Here is a 23,322-nt window from a genome sequence, read left to right on the forward strand (position 1 = left end):
GCCCTTCTCCAGCTGCAGAGCTACAGTTTCCTATGGCTAACATATGGCTAACCTATGGCTAACAACTATGCTGCCAGCATGGTTGCTGGCAGTAAATTTTTACTTCATTTATTTATTAGAATTTAGATGCCTGCTGTTTTGCTCCATCAGAGTTTCTGTCATACCTTGTTAGATACTTATTTTATCTACTATTCACTGAGCTCCTTAGAGTCAGTGTCATAAGAAGGATGAATAGGTATTTAGGAGAGTAGATTTCAACCCTAACTTTGTGCGGCTGATGCTGACGTTTGAGAATCGCCAGCTTATCTAGGCTCAGCCATGTAGTATATTATATTTCTACAACGCATCCACCTACATACGCATCTATTTTTGAAAGAAATGTATACTTCAGATTCAGCTCATGTCAGTTATGATTACCAAACCTGTACAGTGTGGGTTTGCGATTATTATGCATAAAGATTAACACACTATTAACTATAGTAGGTTGACTTGTCAAGTTCCTTATGGCTCTAAAAATGAAAATCTCTTCATGCTGAGTCTGACACAGAAAAGATCTGGTCTCGTGGAGAAAGTTCTGATAGCTTGAAAAGAATGGCAAAGTTTGTCCTCATTTCACTGGGTGGTTTTATAGCTGATCTGTCACGTTTTATGATTTCCTCCACTTTTTCGTAAAGTGCCCTAATTTTACTTTGTTATTAAGACTAAGGAGGACCCAGACAGGCAAGTGAGTTTCATGAAGACGTGTTGATTTCCTCTCCCCTTGCAGGCAGACACATCTGTGGATCAAATTGTCTGGGTGACCTTGCTGTGCAGGCGCAGAGCAAGGCAACATGAAGATCTGGCTTCAGTGTGTGACTTTGTGGCTGACCTTTCTGCAGTTCCAAAGTAAAAATTGTGAATTTAAGTGGAAAAAATAGCATAATTTTCAGACATGAATGAATTTCTAATTCCTTACTGGCAAACCCTTAAGAAATTCTAAAAGTAACAGTAACGTACCTCTATATTTGTGCTTTGTTTGGCAATTTTATTTATGTGGTGGTACTAGCAGCATTCTAAAACTTGGTAGGTCTGGGGCTGTCAAGTACAAAGGGAGCTTTCTCTGTTTTTTTCACATTTTATTGACTTTTTCATGTAAGCATTAGAAATGATGGGATGAACTACAACTTCTGCTGCTGACAAAAACATACATTATTCTTAGGTTATTTTGCAGAAATTTGCAATTTAATCTAGAATAACAGATTAAGTCAGTGAAAAGAAAATTCTTTCAAAAAGAGATATGTAAGTAAACTGTCCATGTGTGGGTTTCTCTGCACTCTGTAACGGATGAAATTTGTGGATGACAGACCTACTAGTAGATGCCAACAGTTTCCTCTTATCCAGAGTTATTAAGAGTGGTCAAGGGAAGTGAGAATTAAAAAATTCCTTGCTGTTCTGACTTGAATTTTATTCAGTACTGCTGCTGTGCCAGTACACATCATGGCCAAAGACATGCTATTCAGGCATTTTCTAAGGCACTTGCAGCATGTAGTATAGTTCAGTAGAAGAAAGGAGAAGCAATGCGCAGAGCAGAGAGTGATGATGGAGAGCAACAGAACCCATTGAATGCAGGATGTGTTACTGGCCCTTGGTGACCTGCGTGCATGGAAGTTTCTGCTGTAGCCTTCCTCTGAATGTCTCCCTTTGATGCCTGTAGTCATGTGATTCTAGAGCCTGCTGTCGCTTGAGGTGTGTGAGCCTGTAGCATCCCTGGCTTTCCAGGCCAAAAGCTTATCCAAACAGCAGAGCTGACTGTATTTGCCCCTCTTTTTGGGGCCTCAGTTACAGACTTGGAGCTAGGTGAGCTCCATCCTGGCTACTAGACCAGACCCATCACCTGCCAGTTTACCAGGGAAAGCATCTCTCAGCTTTATTCCAAGAAAGTGAAATCTAATGCTGTGTCCTGCAAAGCAGGAACATGACTTGCTCAGTTTCCTGCAGATACATCGCTGATGGGTACCAGTAGGAGAAAAAAGCTAACTGTAGCTGTAAGAAACTGTAAGAAGTAGTTGAATACCATTTGAGGGTTTTAAGTGCCACTGGAAAAAGACAGAATGTCCCATCGGTAACACAGAAGTGTCTCATACAGTTGTGATAGCATAAAGCAGCAAAGCTGAGATACTGATCTTTTTGCCCCTTTTTCCTTTCCTCTCTCTCTTCCTTTCTCCTCTTCCTTTTCTCTTTTTAAAGCGGTTTTGCCTTTTCTGCATCCTCTGTGAACCATTCTGGCTGAACACAGTTTTGAAATGACTCAACAAAGTCAAATGGTGCCATATATGATGTCTGTGCTGTGGCCGCAGCAGCTGCACATGGCTTGGCAGGCTGGGGATGTGTGGGGCTGAGGCAGCTGCAGCAAGGCCCTGCAGCCCCATTGCAGCAACCCTGGCCTGCTTGGTGTCTTGGCAAAGAGTTCTGTCAGCGGCACCGCTGGCCTGTCCCCAACGGTAGGGCTGCCAGCGTTAATGAGGTGTCAGTGTGGGAGCTGGTATTTTAAGCACTGCTACAAGCAATTTTGTGACATTTGTAAAGAAAGAACCGAACTTGGGATAAAAAATCCCCCCAAGACCAAATAAAGTGATGGTTTCAGCTGGTGATGTTTCAGTAGTGAGAACATGTTTTGGCACGAAACCGCATCCTTTCTGTTGTTGTAGAGCCTGGCCAAGGCCTTTGTATACCTGCACAAAGGGCTCCTACTCGGAGTACTCTGTGCTTTCTGGGGCTTCAGGCTCTTTGTCTTTCATTCTCAGTGAATACACTGCTTTTTTCTACAGTTGATTTAGGGTGAAAATAAAGCATTTTATTTCCTGTATGCTAAATAATTTTGTGCAGCTTCGGGTTTAATTTGACTTCTGAACATATACCCGATCAAGGAGATCAATATACCTTCCTATAGCTAGAAGCAATAAATGACACAGCAAGGGAGGAAAGCAATAAATATCCTTTTGACCATACCTTTGAAGCAATGCAGTTGCTTTTCAGTGGAAGTTTAATTTCTTCATGTTTTTACTTAAAAGCTTTTATTAATTTTAACTGAAGAAAATATGTTATGCTTTGCTTTTCAAATCAATCCTTTTACAGCTTGGAGTCCTTGGAGCTTGAATCCTCTCCAGTCATATTCTGCTATCTGCCAATTCCTTGCTAAGTGCAAATCTGACACTGCTGCCAATAAATCCACCTTCATGCCATTTAAAGTCATCTGCCATGTTTCTGTGAAGCTAATCAAAGTCTGTGAGAAGACATTTTTTGAAGGGGACAGAATTCTAGCCATTTCAATTAGGTAAGTTAATTAAAATTAATTGCAGTGAACTATGAAAGAGAGAAGTGTACAGTTTGTTTGAACACTCACTTATTTTTATTCTCTGTTGCTAGAGGAGTTTTCCAGACCAGAACTGATTTTTGTTCTGCTGCTGTTTGTGATGCTCTCCCTGCCCACTTTCAGACTCCTGAATGTAGTGAGCCCCGGCTCTGAGCTGATTCCATCCCTGTGTACGCAGAGCACTGTTTTATTTTTACCTGGTGAGACAGCTGGCCTGATAAATGGATGGGATGCCAGCACTGCAGGAGACAACGATGATGTCTGCACGGTTCATGGTCTGCAGTTTTCCAGGAGCAGAATTTCCAATCCCTTTACACACACGCATGAGCCACCAAACACAAACTTACAAAGGTTTGGATCTGTGGAACATTTTTTTTGGACTTGGTAGAGCCGTACTGTACACTATGTACTCCAGATATTTTTCTTTTATTAAGTGCACTAGCAGTATGATTATTATACCACCAATATATTTATGGTGGATCTGATTCCTGAAATATGCTATGGCCATCTGGGTTCTTCCAGGAAATTGGATTAATTATTGAATTGTTTGAATTTCATATAAAAAAACGTGCTGCTCTTGCTGGTTAGTAGTCCACGTAGAGTTTAAACAATATTTCTGAGAGTGATTTATTGGTAGAGCGGAAAAGCCTGGTGCTGAATCCATCCACTGGGATTTGCTTACATTAGGAAGCAGTGCAGGTGGCAGTCTGCTTCAGCACCAAATGGATTTTTCCCTTTTCTCTCTGATAAATGAAGTGCTTATATAAGGTGAAGGATTGGAAAAGTGAGCGGTGCAGAGCCCCTGGGGAGCCATGCAGGCATGGGGCTGGGGTTGCTGGGGCTGCTGGCCTTGCTGGGCTGTGCTGGGGGCTGTGGGGCCCACGTGGGGCCTGCTGAGGCCGTCAGGGCTGCTCCGTCTCAGCCAGCAGCATGGGGATGTGGCTTGAGGAGAGCTGGTGATGGCATCGTAGAATCACAGAACGGTTTGGGTTGGAAGGGGCTTTTCAGACCTAGTTCCACCCCCTGTTGAAGTGTTCACCTGGAGCTCCAAGTGTTGTGTGCAGCACGGGAGGATGTTCTGAAACCAAACTTGTTTTGTCACTTGGTAACAAATCGTCCCCATAGCTTTATCGTTGTCAACTTCCTGTAAGCTTTGAGCTTCAGTCTCATGTTTTCGTTGTGTGCATAATGGGTAGAATCTGGTTTTGAATTAATTCTTAGCAAATTATTCTGAGTCTTTATTGTACGTGAGACCTTTTCTTTATTGCTAATATACAAGATATTTCTCCCAAATAATTATTTTGGTGTCATTTAACGAGAAACGTTTGATGGCTTTTACTGTCAAATACTATATGTAAATTCCTCACAGCATCATATGTATAAAGTGTTTTAGAGCCTGATTATATCTGCCTCTTTAAAAAGGATCCAGGCTCTCTAGCAGTGTTTCCTGCAATGCACATCTCTGGAGAAAACTGAGATCGGACTTTTACAGCCAGGACCAATTAGGCTCAGCCCTTCCCTTCTCTCTGCAGTACTTAGACAAATCCCATTTTTCAGGCACAACTCGAGCAGCCTGTCAGGTGTCTGGGCTGTCTGCCCCTGGGCACTGTGTTCCCACTGTCAGCCATGAGAAATAGTGCCCCTTGTGCAGCCGTGTCCGAGGAAAGCACGATGATGAAGTTGGACTTAAAGGGAGAAAGTGCAGTAGTGTTTACTCAGTGCTGAGTAAGGTTTTGTTCTAGTAGGTACATCTGCTATTATATGGGGAATTGTTCTGATGTCATGGCTTCCTAACTCATGTAGTTATGAAGATTTATCCTTACTTAAAAGAAAAATTAGGTTTTGCCCTTAGTCCATCTTCTGGGTGTGCCTATAATGAGGCATGGGTTTTGAAAAGAAAAAAGGAAAATAGAGTGAGCTGCAAATACAGTGTAACAAAGCATCTAGAAAAAAATGGGCAGGAAATCTGACAAATGCTGGTAGTCTGAGTGTGAACATTTCCAGATAAAATTCCTGATTGGAGTTCCTGCTCAGCAGCTCTGATGACACTGAAATATAATTAAGTCCTTTAGAACTGAAGGAAAACAATCTCTTAGCTTTGGAGGACTTGGAAGAGACATTCCTGCTGATATAGAGGCATAGTACAAAGTTTATCACTTAGAATTGCTGCTCAATTCTATATGCAGCATTTGTTTTCAGTGTTCCTCTCTGACATCATACGAGAGTGATCTTTCACATGGAGCAGAGATGCTACAACTTCCATCACCTTTAAGCCTATGAAGCAAGGGAGTTTTCAATGTCACAAGCCTTAAAAAACCAAGCCATTATAACAAAGTCTCTTGCTGTTCACCTTTTCACCTTTCAGGTTTCCTGCCCCTCATTATATTGGTGTTAGATGTAATTCACATCAGTATCAGTTCAGCGCAGCCATCCAGAAGTATCACTGTCTGCAGGCAAACCATGCGGTGTTCTAATAAATCTCTAAATGCATCCAAATCCTTCTAAAGGCTTTCAGACAACACAGCAAATAGTGCTTAGCTCGCTGTCAAATTGAAGTGATTACTTTATATCTAAATGCCGGGCTCACGCAGTGTGGTAAATGCAGCCACCTTCCTCCCTCTCTGGTGAGCGTACACCAGCAGGCGTTGTGAAGCGAGAGTTCGTTTGAATTGCAGAGCAAGTGTGTCTTATCTCATTAACTATGAGAAAATTGCATGTGTAGTAGGAAAACTCCCATTCCTTGTGCTGATTGCAGTGGTCCCAACAACGGGTCAAGAAATCCCAGAGCCACCTTTGGAGTTCAGTCAGTGAATGTTCTTCCTGTTGGGTTACCCTGCAGCCACAGGTGGAAGAGTGAAGTTCTGTCAGGAAGCCTAAGCTGAGAAAAGGGAATCAAGGAGTAGATTTATTTACTGAGAAAGAAGGCAGCTGCTGTGCACAATAACAATTCAAACTGGAATAAATTGGTCTGGACTCACTGAACAAATTGCAGCTTGCAGAAAGCACCAAATTAGGTCAATAAATGCTGGTGAGGATTTGAAAAAGTTCAGATTTGTCTTTAGAGCTGGTAAAGGCACATCAAGGTAACTGAAAAGGGATGCAAATGTTTTTATATCCAGCAAAGTCACTGCAAGGGATTAAATATAAAGACTGTTTGTTTGGTTCCTTGCTCTGTTAAATCCCCGGGGCAGCTTTCCTTGCCCTCCTGTTTGCTCTTTCACACACGAGAGCATCCCATGGGAGCAGCAGCTCTGCACAGGCAGAAAGCACAGGGTCTGAGCCCGGTGTCTGCTTGGGTGGGCAGAAAGCAGAACATTCCTGTATTGTAACATTCTTTGTGGTAGCCTCTAGAGCACCAAATCTTGGCTAGTCTTTGCCAAGGGCAGCAGTGCATCAGTCCAAGTAGAAGTTACTGACTTAGGAAGGACTGGTCATGGGTGCACAAAGCAGTTTCTTCCTCACAAACTGTAAAGGCACTTCGCTGTAGATTTTTCTCCCTCGTACAGTTTCCTTCTGTAGTGTTGGTGGTTGGTTGATACTTTATAGATGGTCTGGGAAAAGTAATTAAGCAGGTCTGGAAGTATTTTCAGGGATTTCAAAGAGAAAGACTGAAATACTCTTGGAAAAATGGCCTTGAAAACTTAACAGCAGCTTGATTTTCTTATGTGCCCTGGCAAATAGCGTTCTTTGTTGCCTTTCCATTCACATCCCCTTCCTGTCTGGGTGCAACAATCCTTTCCAGCAATTAAAACAAATCAGAAGTGAAAAATGACAAACCAGCTGAGGCTGAGCAGCAAGGCTGACTGACATGGGCTAGGGGAGGGTGTGTGATCCTGCCCCAGCCATTTCCACATTTCCCATCCCTGCTGTGTTCATGGGCACGATGTTCAAACCAGGGCAGCTCTTTGCAGTCTCCAGCAGCGTCCCAGGAAGAAAGAAGTGACTTGTCATTGGGTACTTTTCATCCCACGTAAAATGCTTTGCTGGGGAAATCTGATACAACTTTTATGTTAAAATAATCAGTGTACTTTTCGGTTTGCTGCACTTTGATACCTAAATCTTGAAAGGCTTCGCTTCAGCTGCTGAGAAAGTGGGGAGTCAACAGCCCTAGGGCCACCCCAGAACAAAGGGGAGGAGCTCCAGAGCTGGAGGCAGAAGGGGAGGAGCAGCCCATGGCTTTCCCAGCCAGGCATCACTGGCAAACTCTTCCAGTATTCCCCTCAGGCTTACAATACCTGCTAATTCTTCACAGATTTCATTAGGATTCTCTTAATGTTTTAACCAGTTGCTATTAAAAACATTCACTGAAGTGTCTTGAAACAGGCCTTCTCCAGCCTGTTGCCCGTCTCTCCTTGGTGCCTCCCAACCATGCACTGATGTTCTCTCAGCCAGCCTCTGCCCACTGTGGATGCACTTCATTAAATAACCATTTTTTGCATAGCGTCTCTTAACAGAGGCACAAGTTGCTCATACTTAATGTATTGCTCTGTGCAAAAAGTCCTTTATCCTGATAAATAATTATAGTAAATCAAATTGAAGGTAGATAACTCTTGGGACTATGTGCAGGACTTCATGTGTTTAATTATCTTTTGACTTCAGAAATGTTTCCAAGTGTTAGTTCAATACTGAAGATGCAAGTGTTGAGATTGCTTTTCCCCTCTTTGTCATGGGTTCTGGCTCATGCATGGATGAACTCTTCATTTGATAGATGTTTGCAGTGGAGATGTGCCAGTCATTCCCAGTTTCTGTGCCACAAAATCCTGTCTGTGTGGGATGTGGGCACTCTCAGTTTTACACCTGCATTCCTGTTTAATTTGCTTTGAAAGATTTTACTAGGTTTCTAATTTGGCAGCGTTTGCACCCTGTAACTTTTTACCTGTAACAGTTAATTTTGCTTTGCCAGTTTTGTTCCCAAAAAGTCATTTGGTATTTCTTTTCTTCATTCTTTCTGCAATGGCAGGATAGGATATTTTCCTTAGAAGGAAAATCCTTTTTGGATGCTGACATTTGAATAGCATTTTTTGTTTCCTGATAGAAGTGTCGTGCCTGCCCTGCACTGAGCTCCTCAGTCCAGTTGATTTATTAACCTCTTTCACTTCTTCCTTGAAGTCTGCCATTAGAAATTGAAATCCTGACTTGAAATACTCACTTTCATGATCACTTCTTTGCTTTGAATTTAAAATCAAATCATAAGGAGATGGCATCAATGTTACCTGTTACAGATGTCACCCAAGACAGTGTAGCTGATCCCCTGGTGCTTCTGCACACAGCTGGGCCCAGCAGCAGGTGGGTGCAGAGATCTCATGGCAGGCAGGGAAACCACACTGCAGAAGGAAAACATTAAGCATTGTGAAACAGCCATGAGAGCCCCCGCAGAATTTATGGCCTCTAGGGGCCCGTGAGAGGTTTACGAGGCCGGAAGGTTTCTGGGGAACAGTTTTGTGTGGGATTTTGCAGGTGGCTCCCTGAGATCACACATCTCCTCTCACTGTAATTGCTGGAGCCAGCGCCAAGAAGGATCAGGAGCTGCAACCATCTCACTGGGCTGTGCGTGCTCCTCTTTGGCTTTGCTTTGGCTTTCTGAACTGCTGGCCACATCTTCTGGGGAAACATGCAGAATTTTGCACAGCCATGCTCATGTTTGCATCACCAAGAGGAATGGCAGGCTGCATTTCTTCTCGTCCTGGCATCAGAAACCATAACCGGTCAAGTTCAACACTTGAATGCTCTCTCATGCTCATCAACCACGAAGTCTTCATTTGTCCATCCGATCTGACACTCCTCCTGGGATGGGTTTTCCCCTCGGAAAATGACACGGGGTGTCTCTGTGCCCACTTGCTGACCAGCACCGTCTCACAGGACATGCCTGCCTCCTGCCCACGTGCACCACTCTGGGCATGGGGCCCTTTTCCTATGGCTCTGGCCAGAAAGGGAAACTGATGGAGAGGCAGAAACTCCAAATTCCCCGTTGGGGACTTGAGTTGTAAGTGATGATTGTATCTCACCAAAGCCTTTATTTATACAAATGGTGCAAATATCATGGGAAGATTACTGTGAAGGGGCAGATGAGGGTCGTACAAAGCAGATTTCAGAAAGAACACGACTGATAATTCAGTTTTATGAGCTGCAAAACTGAGCAATTGAAACTCAAAGAACTGTGTGGTAATTGCAAGCATAACCTGCTCCCCAGATAAATGTGTTATCCTCTCAGAGCTTGCTCTGACTGCTTTTTAAGGGACATACCTGAATGTAGTTATTCCTCCTGGGTCTTTCTCTCCAGTAGGGCTGGCAGCTGCAGAGCATGTTTTCTGATCATATTTTGCCCTTATTTTTAATTCATTTTCCTACCTTCAAGTATCCATCAGCCACTGCAGCCCGTTGTTTCAGACAGCTGCTAGGGCCCTGCTGATGGAGTTCATTGATTTCTGACCCCGATCTTACAAGCCTTATTTCAGATGTGCTGCCTGCCATCTGCATGGCGGCACACTGCAGATAGGGGATGGCAGCCCTGTGCCCACCACCCCCAGCATCTCCACAGTTTTTGCACATGAATTGGGTCCTTGCTGGGAAGCCTGGAAACCTGATCCAGATGCCCACATCTGGTTTCACCTGTGTTTACAGGCGGGCTGGAAGCAATAACTCCAGGAGGTATAAATGCTGCCTTTCATCGTAATCAGATGTTAATGGGGGAAAAGTCCCGCTGCTCTCGGCGGTCCCTATTAACGCCACAGCAGCAGCTGGGGGGTGCTGGCTGGGAGTCAGCAATGCCCACCGCACACGCAGCCCCGTGCCCAGCTCCTGCCTAGGGGCTGCTGCAAAGCAAACATCTGTGTGCCATTGCTTTGGGTTGTTTATAACATCTTGGTGCTCCATTTGATTTTTAAGATTCTGGCGATCCTTCCAAGCAAAGCATTTTGGAAATGTAACTCGCTTCTGGTTTATGTATTTCAGTGAAGTTGTGAGGGTCACAGAGCAGGCTGCTTGCTGATGCAAAACCAACCTGCCCCGTGTTTGATACGAAATGAAAATCACATCTTTGCTTTTGAATGCGGGCTGCAATATCTGGTTATGCAGCATGGGATTAGAGGAGCAAAGCCAGCCGGTGCCCTACTCTGCACGGCTCCCTGACTGCTTGCTTTTATGTAGCGGAAAGCCCATGCAGAAGTACAGGCACCATGAAGATAACAGGGGATAGAGAGCAATGTGCTTTCTGCTGGGCACCTTATCTGCACCGATGGTGCTGGATTTTCAGCTAAGTGCAACTGTGAAGGATAATTACCATCATGTGTTACCTGAGATTACAGGGTTGCCTTCCAAATAATGACACCAGGAGAACCAAGCAGTTGTTAATATTTAATCAGACTCTTGGCTTAACAATTGGATAAATGAGGTGTGTAATTACACAATTATAGAAGACATTTCAGATAGGAACTGTGCTGTTATTAATAGTGAAGGTGAAAGCTGGTGTACATACACTGTTCAGACCCATCGAGCATGTCATTAAAAGCAATCTTCAGCAGGAGAGTCTGACAGTATGTCCTACGAGATGGTAAACAAAGGTTTCAGCTGCTTTTAAGATAAAAATTCCTGCTCGACCAAGAGCTTTCCATGTCAGAAGAATACCTGACCAGATGTGTAGTTGATGTGGCAAGCTGTTAGCAGGGGCAGCAAGGGAATGTATAAATATGTACACAGAGCATATCTTCCATTTGTCCCTGTGCTGTATGCATCATTTCTCAGCAGCCAGGGGATCATTTTCCCTACGTTATTCATTTCATGTTATCTAGGAAACAGGGAGGTACTTTGTAAGTCAGTGTAGTACTTACCTGCCCAAGTGGAACTTCTCTTTAAGATAAATGTTTGTCACATAGGACATCTAAGGTTTGTGTGCTTGATCACAAAATAATGGGCAGAATTAACCAGACAGAGGTGCTATTAGAAATAATAATATAATAACACTAATCTGTTCTTTTAATCCTGTACTTTGTCTCTTAAAAATATTTTTTTCCAAATAATTTTGATCTGTAAAGATTGCAGTAGTGGCAGTTTGTTTGTGCTCCACCATAGTGAGTGTGAGCTGCAGTTCTTGCAAGAGTCTCTTCATGGGATACTGCAAAGTTAGCATCAAGCCGGAGAACAGGTTGACCAGCATGACTGCAGCTTAATGAAATGATTCTGAATAATGCAACAAATTGGACCTCAGAAGTGCTTTGCAAGTGCCATGAAGTGTGTTAGCGTGGTGTCTGCACGAGGGGCCGTAAAGCCAAACAGAGATTGTTAGCAGATGCTGAGGGCAGTGGTGTTTCAGTCCCCTCCCCACTTAGTGCTCCTGAGAATGTGAAGGGACACAAATCTGGGCACGCAGATGTTGACTTTCTTGGAGTCTGTTTCAAAGCATGATTTTATACCATGACTTTTAGAGTGATGAGGGGAAGAGGTGTCCTGTCCAAGTGGCATTAGCATGTTTCTCCTGGAGATATCTCTATTAAGGAATGGTGTGATCAGCAGAGTGGCTCGCATTGCCCAGCCGCGTTGGTTCTGTGCCAGCAGAGCTGTCAGGTCCTCCTCCCAGCGTGTGCTGATCATGGGCTCATCTTGAACAATTTGTATGTGGTGTCAAGTTCACGCTGTGAAAAGAGCAGAACCTTTTAATTATAGTGATGCTGAGCCAACAGAGGTAATTAGGAAAAACAAGCTCTCAGCCCCAGTGAGTTTAAGATTTACCTATATGACACATTGGCTTGGGAATAATGAAGTAAGTAGCATGCCAGGCTTTCTGGTTGCACCCTACACACCTATGTCAGCTGTTCCTTCAAGGGCTGAGTGCCCAAAGAAAGAAATGTCTTCCGGCAGCACTTAAGCAGGCAGCAGAGAAGCTGCTGTGTGCTGGTGGGTGTGCAGTGGGGTCAAGAGAGAGCAGCTCCTGGGTCCTGCCTGCTGGGAGCAGAGGCACGGTGACCCACCCTGTCCTGCCATGGATTACAGCCTACTTTAAAAGATGGTTTCATTATCTCTAAAGCTTTTTATTGCATCACATCCCGTTAGTCAAGATAAAATCTGTGCCCAGTGCAACTGCAGCAGTTCCGATAAAGGTCTTTTCTGTTGGCATTAGGGGAACAACCATGACTGCCAGAACTTTCTTAGCTACAGCAAGATCTATCTGTTAATTAATGTGTGCGTGACACTTCAAAAAGGGAAAATGCTGTGTGTGCATGTCGTTTTTTCATGCTTGCATTTAAACCTTTTGAAGCCCTCATACTTGGTCTGTGAGTTCCTGACCTGCTTTATCTATAAAATTGAAAATAAAACAGGAGGATATTGAATCCTGGTGTCTGAAGAACTCCCCTTCCACGTGTTCCCTATCACAGAAGTTCAGAAAACTGCACAGTCAGTGACCATACAACATTTATGGGATGAATGCATAAAATGGATTTAATTAAAATGTTAAAATAAGTAGAATGCTTCAGAGATGCTGCTTTGAAGATTTCTGCAAATTGGGCACGTCAATGATTTACACACTGCCTGGTTTCACACATTGCATCGTTCTGTTTCTGCCTGTCCACATGCGCCATGGAGGCCCTTCTGCTCCGTGCACGTCCTGGTGATGCTGACTCCTTTCTGAAGTACAAACAGTGACAAATACAATGTCACAGATGTTTGAAGTGGTGCACGCACAGAGACATGCACAAAAGCAGTTCCTGGAGGAAAACAAAGCACTGTTCTCTTAGAGCTCGGGTCTGACTCCGGCTTTCTGCTCAGCTGACACCTCCATTTTCTCTAGCTGTTATTTCCAGTGGCAGCTCTTGTAGGTTTCATAAAACTCGTTTGTTTTTCTGTCCTTCTTTTTGAAGGAAGTTGGTGTCACCCAGACCTTGTGCAGCTCTCAGCGTGGATGCACGCTTTGGCTGCCCAATTTGGTTTCCATTGAGCTAAATGTGTTTGTTTGCATTTTGCATCCTTTGATGGGAACAAGAGGCCGGCAGCTCGTCCTCTCTCTGTGCACCCCAGATGTGCTCTCCCAGGAGAGTCTTTCCATTGGGATACAGACCCTGGGTATGGAGGGGATGGGTGTTTCCAGGTTCCTGGGCAGCTCCATGGAGCTGTTTGCCATTGCCATGGGGATCTCTGTTGTGAACTGCTTTTCTTAAGGAATATTTCTTTGTGTGCCTTCCCAGGAGATCAGCACAGAGGGTGGCACTCAGGTTGGGCTTTTGTGGTGGCAGCTTGCATCATCACAGTGCTGCTGCTATGGCGCTCTGGGGCATGGGTGGGATGGAGCAGAGCTGGCTGCACCCCATGTACAACATGGCAGCTTTGATCAAGAGGCTTATTTGGCTTGCTTTGGTGGGAGCAAAGATGACTTTTGGTGTCTCATATTCTGATCAGTAGGTGTGTTAAGTCAAATGCAGACAGTTAAGTGCAGAGAACATGCATGGCTGTGGATGCCCAGGTGAAGATTAGCAGTGAGCTCACATTTTGGCAGGGAGGTGATAACAAGGCTGAACTCAGTTCAGCATGGAGAGAGGAGTGGAATAAGGCAGCATGGGGTTCTGCAGGCAACTCAGGGACCCACTTATCTTCTATCTGTGGAATATAATTTCTGTTTGTAGAAAAATGGATGGATGTTACACAACATTTATCTAATACTCCAGCTGTGGAAAACAAACTACATCTGGTACATAAAATAACAATGAAATTGTCTGAAAGCTGTGTTGTTCTTAAAAGCAGTTACATGTCCAAATAACTTGCTGGAAAAGAATACATCCAATTTGTCAGATGATAATGTATAAGCATAGAAGAAGGAGAAAAAATAAGCCAAAAGAAATATTGCACGTCAGGGAGTTGAAATAAAGAAGAAGTTCACTTCCACCATACTTCTGTGGTCTTGCAAGGCATAAATTACACAAACAGCACTTAAAAACAGGAATGTGAGACTCAAAGAGCAGAATTAAAAGCTCTGTTCATGTTCCAGCCATGCAGCAAGTGTATGGCAGATGTCGGGGACCAACAGAGGAGAAATGCTGCGGCCTGGGTGCACCCCGACAGTGTGTCCTGACCTGCTGAGGTGGGATTTCACAAACACACCTGCAGCTACGTACAGCACAGGTCCATGAGATGGGGTAATGCTGCATGTCTGGCTGGGACGCTCTGACCTGCGTGCTCTCTAGCAAAGCTGCTGCCACCTGGGAGGAAACATATCAGGAAGACACATGTTGGGAGGACACATCCCATGCCTGTTGCACCCTATTTGTGTGAGAATACTTCATGCTGGTCATTGCTGGCCCTCAGCGAGCCAGTGATGAGAGGGAGCAATGAATATAGACACAGTGTGATGGAAGTGCTCCCAGCACAGAGCAACGACTGCACAAAGCCCTTCCTTCAGTGAGATGGTGCTTCATTTAAGTGTTTGTATCTACCAAACAACGATCGATCGTGCGGCGGCCTGTACCACACCTGGTTCCCAGCTGAATGCAAGGCTGAATGAAAGCAAATTAAAGGCCTTGCCGACTGCCTCAGCGAGGGGATGTTTCAGGTGGATCTGGGGGCTTAAAATTAAGGACTAGAAATTAATTAAACAAATTCCTGCGACATCAGGCCTGTTTAAACAGTTTTTGCTGTGGGAGCAAAGGGCACAGTGCCTGAGCCAGGCAGGCGGGGGTGAGCAAGGCTCATCCCTGGGGTGCTGCCGTGGCCAGGCATCGTGGCAGCAGGGCTTGGCCCACCCTGCAACAGAACGGGCAGCCACATCCCACAGGAGCTGGCAGGGCTTTAAAAGGATTTCTTCGCATACACATTTCTGACGATGTGTTTATTAATAGGAAAACTGTAAAGATCTGGGAGCTCCAGCACCGCAAAGTGAGGAAAGGTGGTCACAAAACACCCTGTTTCACGTCAGTGGCAGCTGCAGGTTCATTTCTGTGGCTGGGTGACAGATGAGAGGAATTCACACATCTCTCCCCACTCCCTTGGAAGATGTATCCTATAGAATGAGAACAGACGTGCTGAATTATTGAGAACCATCCTCTTTGCATATGAAAATGGTATGGTGTCATGTTAAATACACTGTATTAAGAGGTCAATTAGAGACCTATTTTGAGTTAATAGACTTAGTTCTTTTTTATTTTACATTTTAAATGCAATATTTCAAGTTGTACTGGAGAAGGAAAGAACAGAAAATAGAGGAGATCAGCGAAGGGCAATTAATTACTGCCTGCAGAATGCCTGAGAGCACTGCGGGCACCGGGCAGGAACTATGGGGCCAGGGAACAGCTGAGAGCAGCCTGCAATTCCTATCTGCTCCCCTCCCCTGTGTGTGAATGGGAAATGCTGGGTTTGTAGTTCGTTCTCTATGTCTGAAAAGACCTTAAAGCAAGGAACGTATTTCTGAGGGCTGGCTCCCAGCCATAGCCTTAATTTCACTGAGTCTTACAGCACTTTCTTTAAGTCCCATTTGGTTCAGTGAAAGCCCCAGTGTCTCTATCGCAGGCGCCGATTGACCTCAGCGCAGCCCTGCTGCGGTTCAGCCCCCAGCAGGCAGCACAGCTCCTCTGAGTTCTCCCTGCCTGCTCACCTTCCAGGTTTCCAAAATGCTTCAGACCAAGGATTTCTTTTATTCTAGTAATTTGCTCTCTGCAGAGCCTATTATCAATACCCAACAAAGAAAAACGTTGAAACTCAAGCAACTGCAACACTCATACAATGGCAATTTGGAAAGTACGTTGGGCATAAGATCAATCATAGTGCAATTCCAGCTGGATGTGCCACGTAACTGGGTTCTGTCTGCAGCTGCCAGGGCAGGAGGTGGATGTTAGTGTTAGCATCTGGGGCTTGGCATCACTGCACCATGAGTCCCACGGGTGCTCTCCTGCACCAGAGCAACGCCATGAGCAAACCACCCCTCCCAATGGGGGATGCAGGCCGCTCATTTTCCTGTAACCCAGGCCACAGCACCACTTATTTCCTGGCATTTTCTGTCTTTTGACTATATTCCACTGATTTTCCTTTACAAACAACACGAGAAAAGCTGGGAAAGCTGTGAAAAACAGAAAGGAGAAATAGGTCATGCTAGAAATTCTGAAACCTCAGCAAAGCTCTTGTTTAAAGTGATTAATTCAGTGGCCTCTGACCGCAAGGCAGACCTTCAATTTGCCAGCAGAGGATAAAGGAGTCAAGATGTGAATGAGTAAAGCAGGGATGAAGGGTGAGTTAATCCAGTAACTGTGAAAGAACGCTGGAAATAAAAATACGCAATGTATATCCTCCTTCTCTTTAGTCCTATTGAATGTGGTTTATTTCTGGATATGCTGGAATATCAGGAGCATTTATATTCCTTTTGATCCACACAGTTTGATCTGGGTCCTTCCAGAAGAGCAGACTGATATGTAATGCTATTAAGTAGCACAGTCTGCCTTTATTTACTTTTTAGAAAGGGAATAAAATAAAATATCTGCAAAATGTTACAGGTTAAAAGGAAATGAGGCATTCTAGCAGCTTGTAACACTGCTATAGCTATTTGTTGAGGATTCTTATCCTGAAATACACATTTCTACGATGCAAAGAGACAAAGTTGTGAGTGACATTACACTTTTTTTTCCCCCAAGTTCTCTGCCAAACTCGCATGCAGAATATAATCTCTCATCTATACTTATAAGCCTTTAAGCTGCTTACACTATTTTTACTCTAAATTCACCTTTCGTCTAGTTAGTCTCCAACAAGTCAAACCAAATTTGCACTTACAAGTTCCCTAGTAATTTCCAGTTAACACCATTAAAAAAGGAGTAGTGAAAGCAATACTGAAATAAATCATCACTGTAATGTACAGATTTTTATTGCTGAACAATAAAGCAGATACCTAATCTGTAGTATCCTTAGTACGATATCTTTGATTATGCCATTTTCTCCCAAATTGAAATGAAGACATGAGGTAAATCAATTTTTAAAATGCCTCCATCCATCATTACTAATGGCAGGGAAACTCCTCCATACACTAACTGCCTGTTTAAGCCAGTAGCACTTCAAAATGAGAGAAAGAGAATCTCAGAGTAATGTAAAACATTGAATCGGTCCATTATTTAGCCAAGGTTCAAGCACTAAAGGTTCACCAGAGCAATTTTGCACGTTCTTGTGTGGTTCAGGTTTCATTTTACAGCAAAATATCAGGCTTTTGACGATTATTTGATTTTACTGCAAGGAATAAAGGAAGAAGTGAAGATAAAATGTATAATAAACACATCTTCACAGCATCACGAAGATTTTTAATTTTATGATTCAACCAATAACATCAGACCAATTCTTTCCTCAAAGAGAAAAATATTTATTTAAAGTGTGTATTAACTCTTATTTATTAAGTGCAGCATTTTCTTTATCACTATCAAAAAGGAATCTAGAGAAAGTCAGAAATTCTGCTGAGGTCTGCTCAGCAAAGCGACCGTTTGAGTTGCCTTTGATTAAATCATTATCTTCTTTCTGCTACTTTATTCCCCCTGGAGACGCAAGAAGTCATTAGTAGCAGAGATCAAGTTGTTGAAAGTCCAAGAAACAAAAAAGGGAGATTATATATGTTCAGCAGCCCGCTAAAAGATTGGAAACCCAAGTAATTTTTTAGAGGGAAATCATTACCAAGATGAACAGTGCTATTCTTACCGCTACCTGCCTTCTTTTCCTTGTCTTAGTCTCTCACTGAGAGGTTGAAAATCAAACGAAGAACCGGCAGGAAGGTAATTAATATTATAGTAAAGGATGAGGTAAACTTTTGGCTTTTGACAGGTATGGTGTGATGAAACCATAACTGCTTATAATGAATATTTATTGTTGTTATTTACTGAGCGTGCTAAAAAGTGTGTACTGATTTACAGGGAAATGCACAGATAAAATCTCCCAGACAGGAACTTTATGTAACAAAATAAATTGTAACCAAACTGATGACAGCAAGGAGGGTCAGCGTGCCTTCTTCTCAAGGAAGAGCCCTACAGCGTCTTGGAGAGCAAAAGTTTCTTGTCTTGTGCTAATTAAGCTCATTGCTGACTCAATGTTTTTTCTGCTAGTTAGGAAAACTGATCACGTTTTAGTACTACTGTACTGTAATTGCAAGGAGTGGCCAGCAGGGAGAGGGAGGTGATTGTCACCCTCTACTCAGCTCTTGTGAGGATCCATCTCGAGTACAGCGTCCAGGCCTGGGGCCCCCAGCACAAGAAAGACACGAAGACCTTGGAATGAGTCCAGAGGAGAATGGCCACCAAGATGATCAGAGAGGAGCACCTCTCCTCTGAGGAAAGGTTGAGGGACTGGGCTTGTTTAGCTTGGAGAAGAGAAGGCTTCAGGGAGACCTCATTGTGACCTTCCAGTATTTGAAGGGAGCATATAAACAGGAGGGAGAATGGCTGTTAATGAAGGTGGATAGTGATAGGACAAGGGGGAATGGTTTTAAACTGAGACAAGGGAGGTTTTGGTTAGATAGTAGGAGGAAGTTTTTCACACAGAGAGTGGTGACACACTGGAACAGGTTTCACAGAGAGGTTGTAGTTGCTCCATCCCTGGAGGCATTCAAGGCCAGGCTGGATGTGGCTCTGGGCAGCCTGGTCTGGTGTTGGCGACCTTGCACATAGCAGGGGGGTTGAAACTAAATGATCATTGTGTTCCTTTTCAACCCAGGCCATTCTATGATTCTGTGATCCTCCAAAGACAGTAGCACTGATTACGTCAAGCATGGCTGCAAATGCAAGTAGCAGCAAAACACTGAGACTATCAATCATGACAGAACCTCAGCAGCAGGTAATATTTATGATGCTTATAATATAGAGCTGTTAATGAAAACAGAAGATTGAAAGAATACTGATTTATTGGGCCAGAAACATGAAGATTTTAATGAGAGCATCTTCCCATTGAAAGGCTAGTGGGAGATGCTCCAGTAACGCAGGGCTCTCAGCAGCTCATGTTCTCACATGTTGACCCCCCTACAATTCAAAATGGAGTTTTGAACAGTTTAGATTTGGGGGAAAAAACTTAAACACCGTGGTTATGAGGCTGCTGATCTTCAAATATTTGATTTATCCACTTAAAATTAATAGAAAAAATCACATATAAGAGTTAAAAATTGTCCATAAATGCAAAAAATGTGTGGTGTTCAGTACAAGCAGTCATGTCCCTGCCTTAAAATCCAGAGATCTCTTCTCCTTTTCCTCAGCCTTGAGCAAAAAGGCAAGCAGCTGGAAGGCAACTAGGCTTTCCCAAGCAGAGGGTTGATCCCATGCCTTCCTAGCACTGCCGAGTCTCACTTCATTTTGATCTTCACACAGCCCAGCTGCTCCCCAGCTTCTTGGAGCTGGAGCTGATGTTGCAGCCCAGGCACTGAGGATTGCTGCCCCAGGGAGCTGTGCTGCCTGCAGAAAAGTCTTGGTACTAAGAAATAATGATTTTCAAAGATAAAGTATACAGTCCATGCCAACACTATTACATTGATTTAAAGTGAGAGGAGCTGTGCTTGGCCTTTCCTGCACATTAGTGGGATGAAGTGTTGTCTGAAGCCATGGGCTCTGAGTCCAGAGACAAGGAGAAAATCAGGTCCACTGCAGGAGCAGGTTTCTTCCCCTCTGCTTTGCTATATCAGTGCTGTATCTTTCAGTCTTGCCTGTGAAGATCAAGGCCTGTCACACCTATCACTTTTCCCTGACAGGCTCTCTTACTGGCTTTTCAAATCTCCAGGTGCCTCCTGGTGCTGCCTGTACATGAGCCACACAGCACGTGTCTGCCTTGGTGTCCCTCCTCTCCTAGGTAGGTGTTCCTTGTGCCTCCAACCCCCAGTCCCCAGCTCACACCTGACATGTTTCTTTGTGACTGCTTTCCTGCCTGGAGAAGTGTGGTGGTTAACCCATGGCATCTTTCAGGTGTTGGCTGTAACTGTACTGGAAATGTGACGGTAACCTTTTAAACAGAGGCAACACCATTAATAAATACAACACTGTGACTTACAGGATTCAGTACTATTGCCTATGTTTAACAGCTAAAAAGGTCAAAGAAGGGGAAGCTGCAAAGATTTGTGCCAAGTACACAGAGAAACACGTAGCTGGGATTAGACTGTAGGAATTCCTTTTTTACTAGCATTATTATTAACTGTTGGACCAAGCCCTACTCTCCAACGTGCCTTTTACGTGCTCTATAAACACACGATTTTTCCAGCTGATCATCCAATAATTTGTCCTCCAACATTTGCACAGGGCACAAGTCAAGCCAGCATGATTTGGTGACTGAGGTGGCTTGAATCCTCTTTGTCAGCAGTATTTACAAAACTCACTTCAGTTTTGAGGCACACACCTAGTAACAGCAAAGTCGGAGTGTGGTCATGGCAAGAAAAAACTGTTTGACCTTTCACCATCTTCTATTTTAGTTATATTATAACTTAGCTTGTTTTTTCAATCTCTCTTAATGCTAATATAAAATGGAATTCAAGCTGAAATAGTTACCATCTGCCTGAAAGAGGACAGGAAAACGTGGTTATAAAAGAATGTCTAAAGTGTGGAGCAAAATATGGTCCTGCTAATGGTAACGTTTCTGTCATTAGCATTCAAGATTAAAGGCTGTAATGTACAGGAAAATATACTGCATGGCTTATCACATTTTTAATAAAGGGTTCAGTGTTATAGCAGGCAAGTGCTGAGAAGAAAAATGGACCTCTCGGATTTTATTTGCTCCCTTGGGAAACTCCCCTATCATGACTGTAGCCTGTAGGATCAGCCAAATGAACACCAGGCAATAAGTCAGCAGTCCGCAAAAGGTTAGCAGAGCTTCTTCCTAATGTTACAGCAATGATTAAAAAAATTAGCTCACATTAACCTTTCCCCTTTCAGTGGATGGTTCAAATCTAGTGTGGGTTGGTAGTGACTGAAAGTGGTTACTAAATTTAATGTTTTTTGGTGGCTTACACAGTGTGAGTGGAGGGGTCTCATACTGCCTCCCAGGGATGTGTATCTGCCCAATTAAAACCCCAAATTGGTGCTAACTGGAAACTTTGCTGGCTGCAGAGCCCTGTATGGGCAGAGGCACTGAACTGGCTGCTGAAGACACAGTTGCAAAGTAGGCTGCCCTTAGACGTTCTGGCTTCCCCACAAGGTTACCAAGTCCTACAATTGTTAAGGAAGGTGGATTTGTGCAGCTTTGTTCCTGAGCCTTCCCAGGGGCCTTACCCCGACGCTGGGAACTTTGCCTTCTCCCTCTCCTTCTCCTTCTCCCACCCCTGATCCCAGGAGTGCCCCTCAGCTCCTTGGGATATACTAGAAAAAGATCTGAGGCTCTGTGTAGCTTTTGCTTCTGGGGTGAGAGAGCAAATAATCAGCATTCAGGGCTGTTTCCCTCTTGGGTAAATAGTTCTTGTGAAACCAACCTAAGTAAGGTGATTTGTGGTATGGATTTTTCCCATCTACATTATTAGAATAAATTCAGTCAGCACATACAATCCTAGTCTCTGGTGGTACATAAATTTAATGCAATGCTTAACTCCCCTTCAGTATTTTTGGTGGATACTCGAGTTTTTCTTGGCACAGAGAGAAGTGGCAGGTGGAACAATCAGAGACTTTTTTCCATCAAAGTGAGATTAGGGTTTTTTGGGTTCCTTTGTTCTGTAAAAGCCTTTGTGTAATTCTCTTATAGGCTATCTAGCATCAAGAATGCCATTTCTTTACTAATTTATATGTTTGGTTTAAAGCTGTGCACTGATCTCAGCAGTTTCTCTATTTTTAGCATCCTGCTAAGAATTTTTAACCAAAGGGCTTTATGCAGAATAAGGCGGCTTTGTTGGGATTTCTTTATTTTTGTGTTACACTATCAGAGGCGATCCTCTCTCTTCCCTCTGATAACTTCTCAGCAAGAGAAAGTGGGACACCCAGGCTCCTGAAGGCAACAGAACCCACCAGCAGCTGCTCAGGACAGTGCTGGCTGCCTGCAGCCCAGCGGCGTTATAGTTAAAGCCCGTCACTGCATGTGAGGAAGTCTGCTTGGGAAGGAGAAATAGGAGAAGGAGAAATGGGATCTGCAACGAGCTGTCTTCTCCAGGAACAGGCTAAATAGAATTCACCTGGCAAAGACAAACGCAGCATGCATGCAGCTTGCTTGGCAGGTGCAGAGAAGGCCTCTGACATGATTTAATGGTATTTTAAAAGGCAAGCACTCGAAACAAATGGGAGTGTGCTGGGATGAATTAGATGGATTAAGATTCAATGCGATAACGCAACTACCTCAGGAATAACTAATGACCTACACTAACAGAAATGTCTGCTGGGTAGGGAATGGGCAAAGCAGCTCACTTTAATGATTCTGCTGGCACTGAAGCTTCTTATTTGGGATGTTGCAAGAACAGCTTATGAGAAGTATTGGCTGAAGTCTTCGGTTTGTGCAAATTGGGTTCCTTTGGCATCAGATGTGTGGCCCTCTGCCCCATCAGAAATCTGCCACATGCTGATATCAAGGCTGAAATCAGTGCTAGCCCACATGCATATGGCTGAAATATGCTTGTCTGTATCATCTAACCAAGAGTAGGCTCGCCTAGAACTTAGCATCCTCAGCATTAGAGATTGCCCTAAATGTTGTACATGTAAAGAAGTGATGGCAATGCTTAAAGCATCTGAAGGGGCACTGTGATGCTCAGGTGTCAGTTGGACACACAGCGAGAGCCATGTGCACAGGGTGGGTGATGCGTCGCTCCTCTGATGTTTGGAATGAGAAATGAATGACAGTGTACCTAAGAACTGTCCTTCACGTGAGTAATTCACTGCAACCTCTTTTCACTCTCATAATTATTCACTGCATTAGTTCAAGGGGAGATTTGTAATTATTTTGGCTGAACAAGCTGAAAAAAATACTCCTAGCATAAATTAGCAAATTTATCTAAGGGCATTGCAATTACTTTGCTGAACTGAAATCTGTATTTCTTGATGGTGCTGAGCTGATTTAGTGTCCTGGGGTGCACAGAAATGAGCAGA

General features: G+C 43.8%; 1 protein-coding gene across 1 annotated transcript in view; it reads left to right on the forward strand.

Moving 5' to 3' along the window:
- Positions 1 to 23,322, forward strand: part of ZNF438 (zinc finger protein 438) — a 128,007-nt gene that overhangs the window by 41,420 nt on the left and 63,265 nt on the right. The window contains exons 8-9 of the transcript XR_014884195.1: positions 767 to 885; positions 3,115 to 3,313. The gene's annotated coding sequence lies outside the window, so the exon portion shown is untranslated. The remainder of the gene's footprint in view (positions 1 to 766; positions 886 to 3,114; positions 3,314 to 23,322) is intronic.

The sequence above is a fragment of the Meleagris gallopavo genome, chromosome 6 (genome assembly GCF_905368555.1).
Source record: "Meleagris gallopavo chromosome 6, MGAL_WU_HG_1.1, whole genome shotgun sequence".
Taxonomy (NCBI): Eukaryota; Metazoa; Chordata; class Aves; order Galliformes; family Phasianidae; genus Meleagris; species Meleagris gallopavo.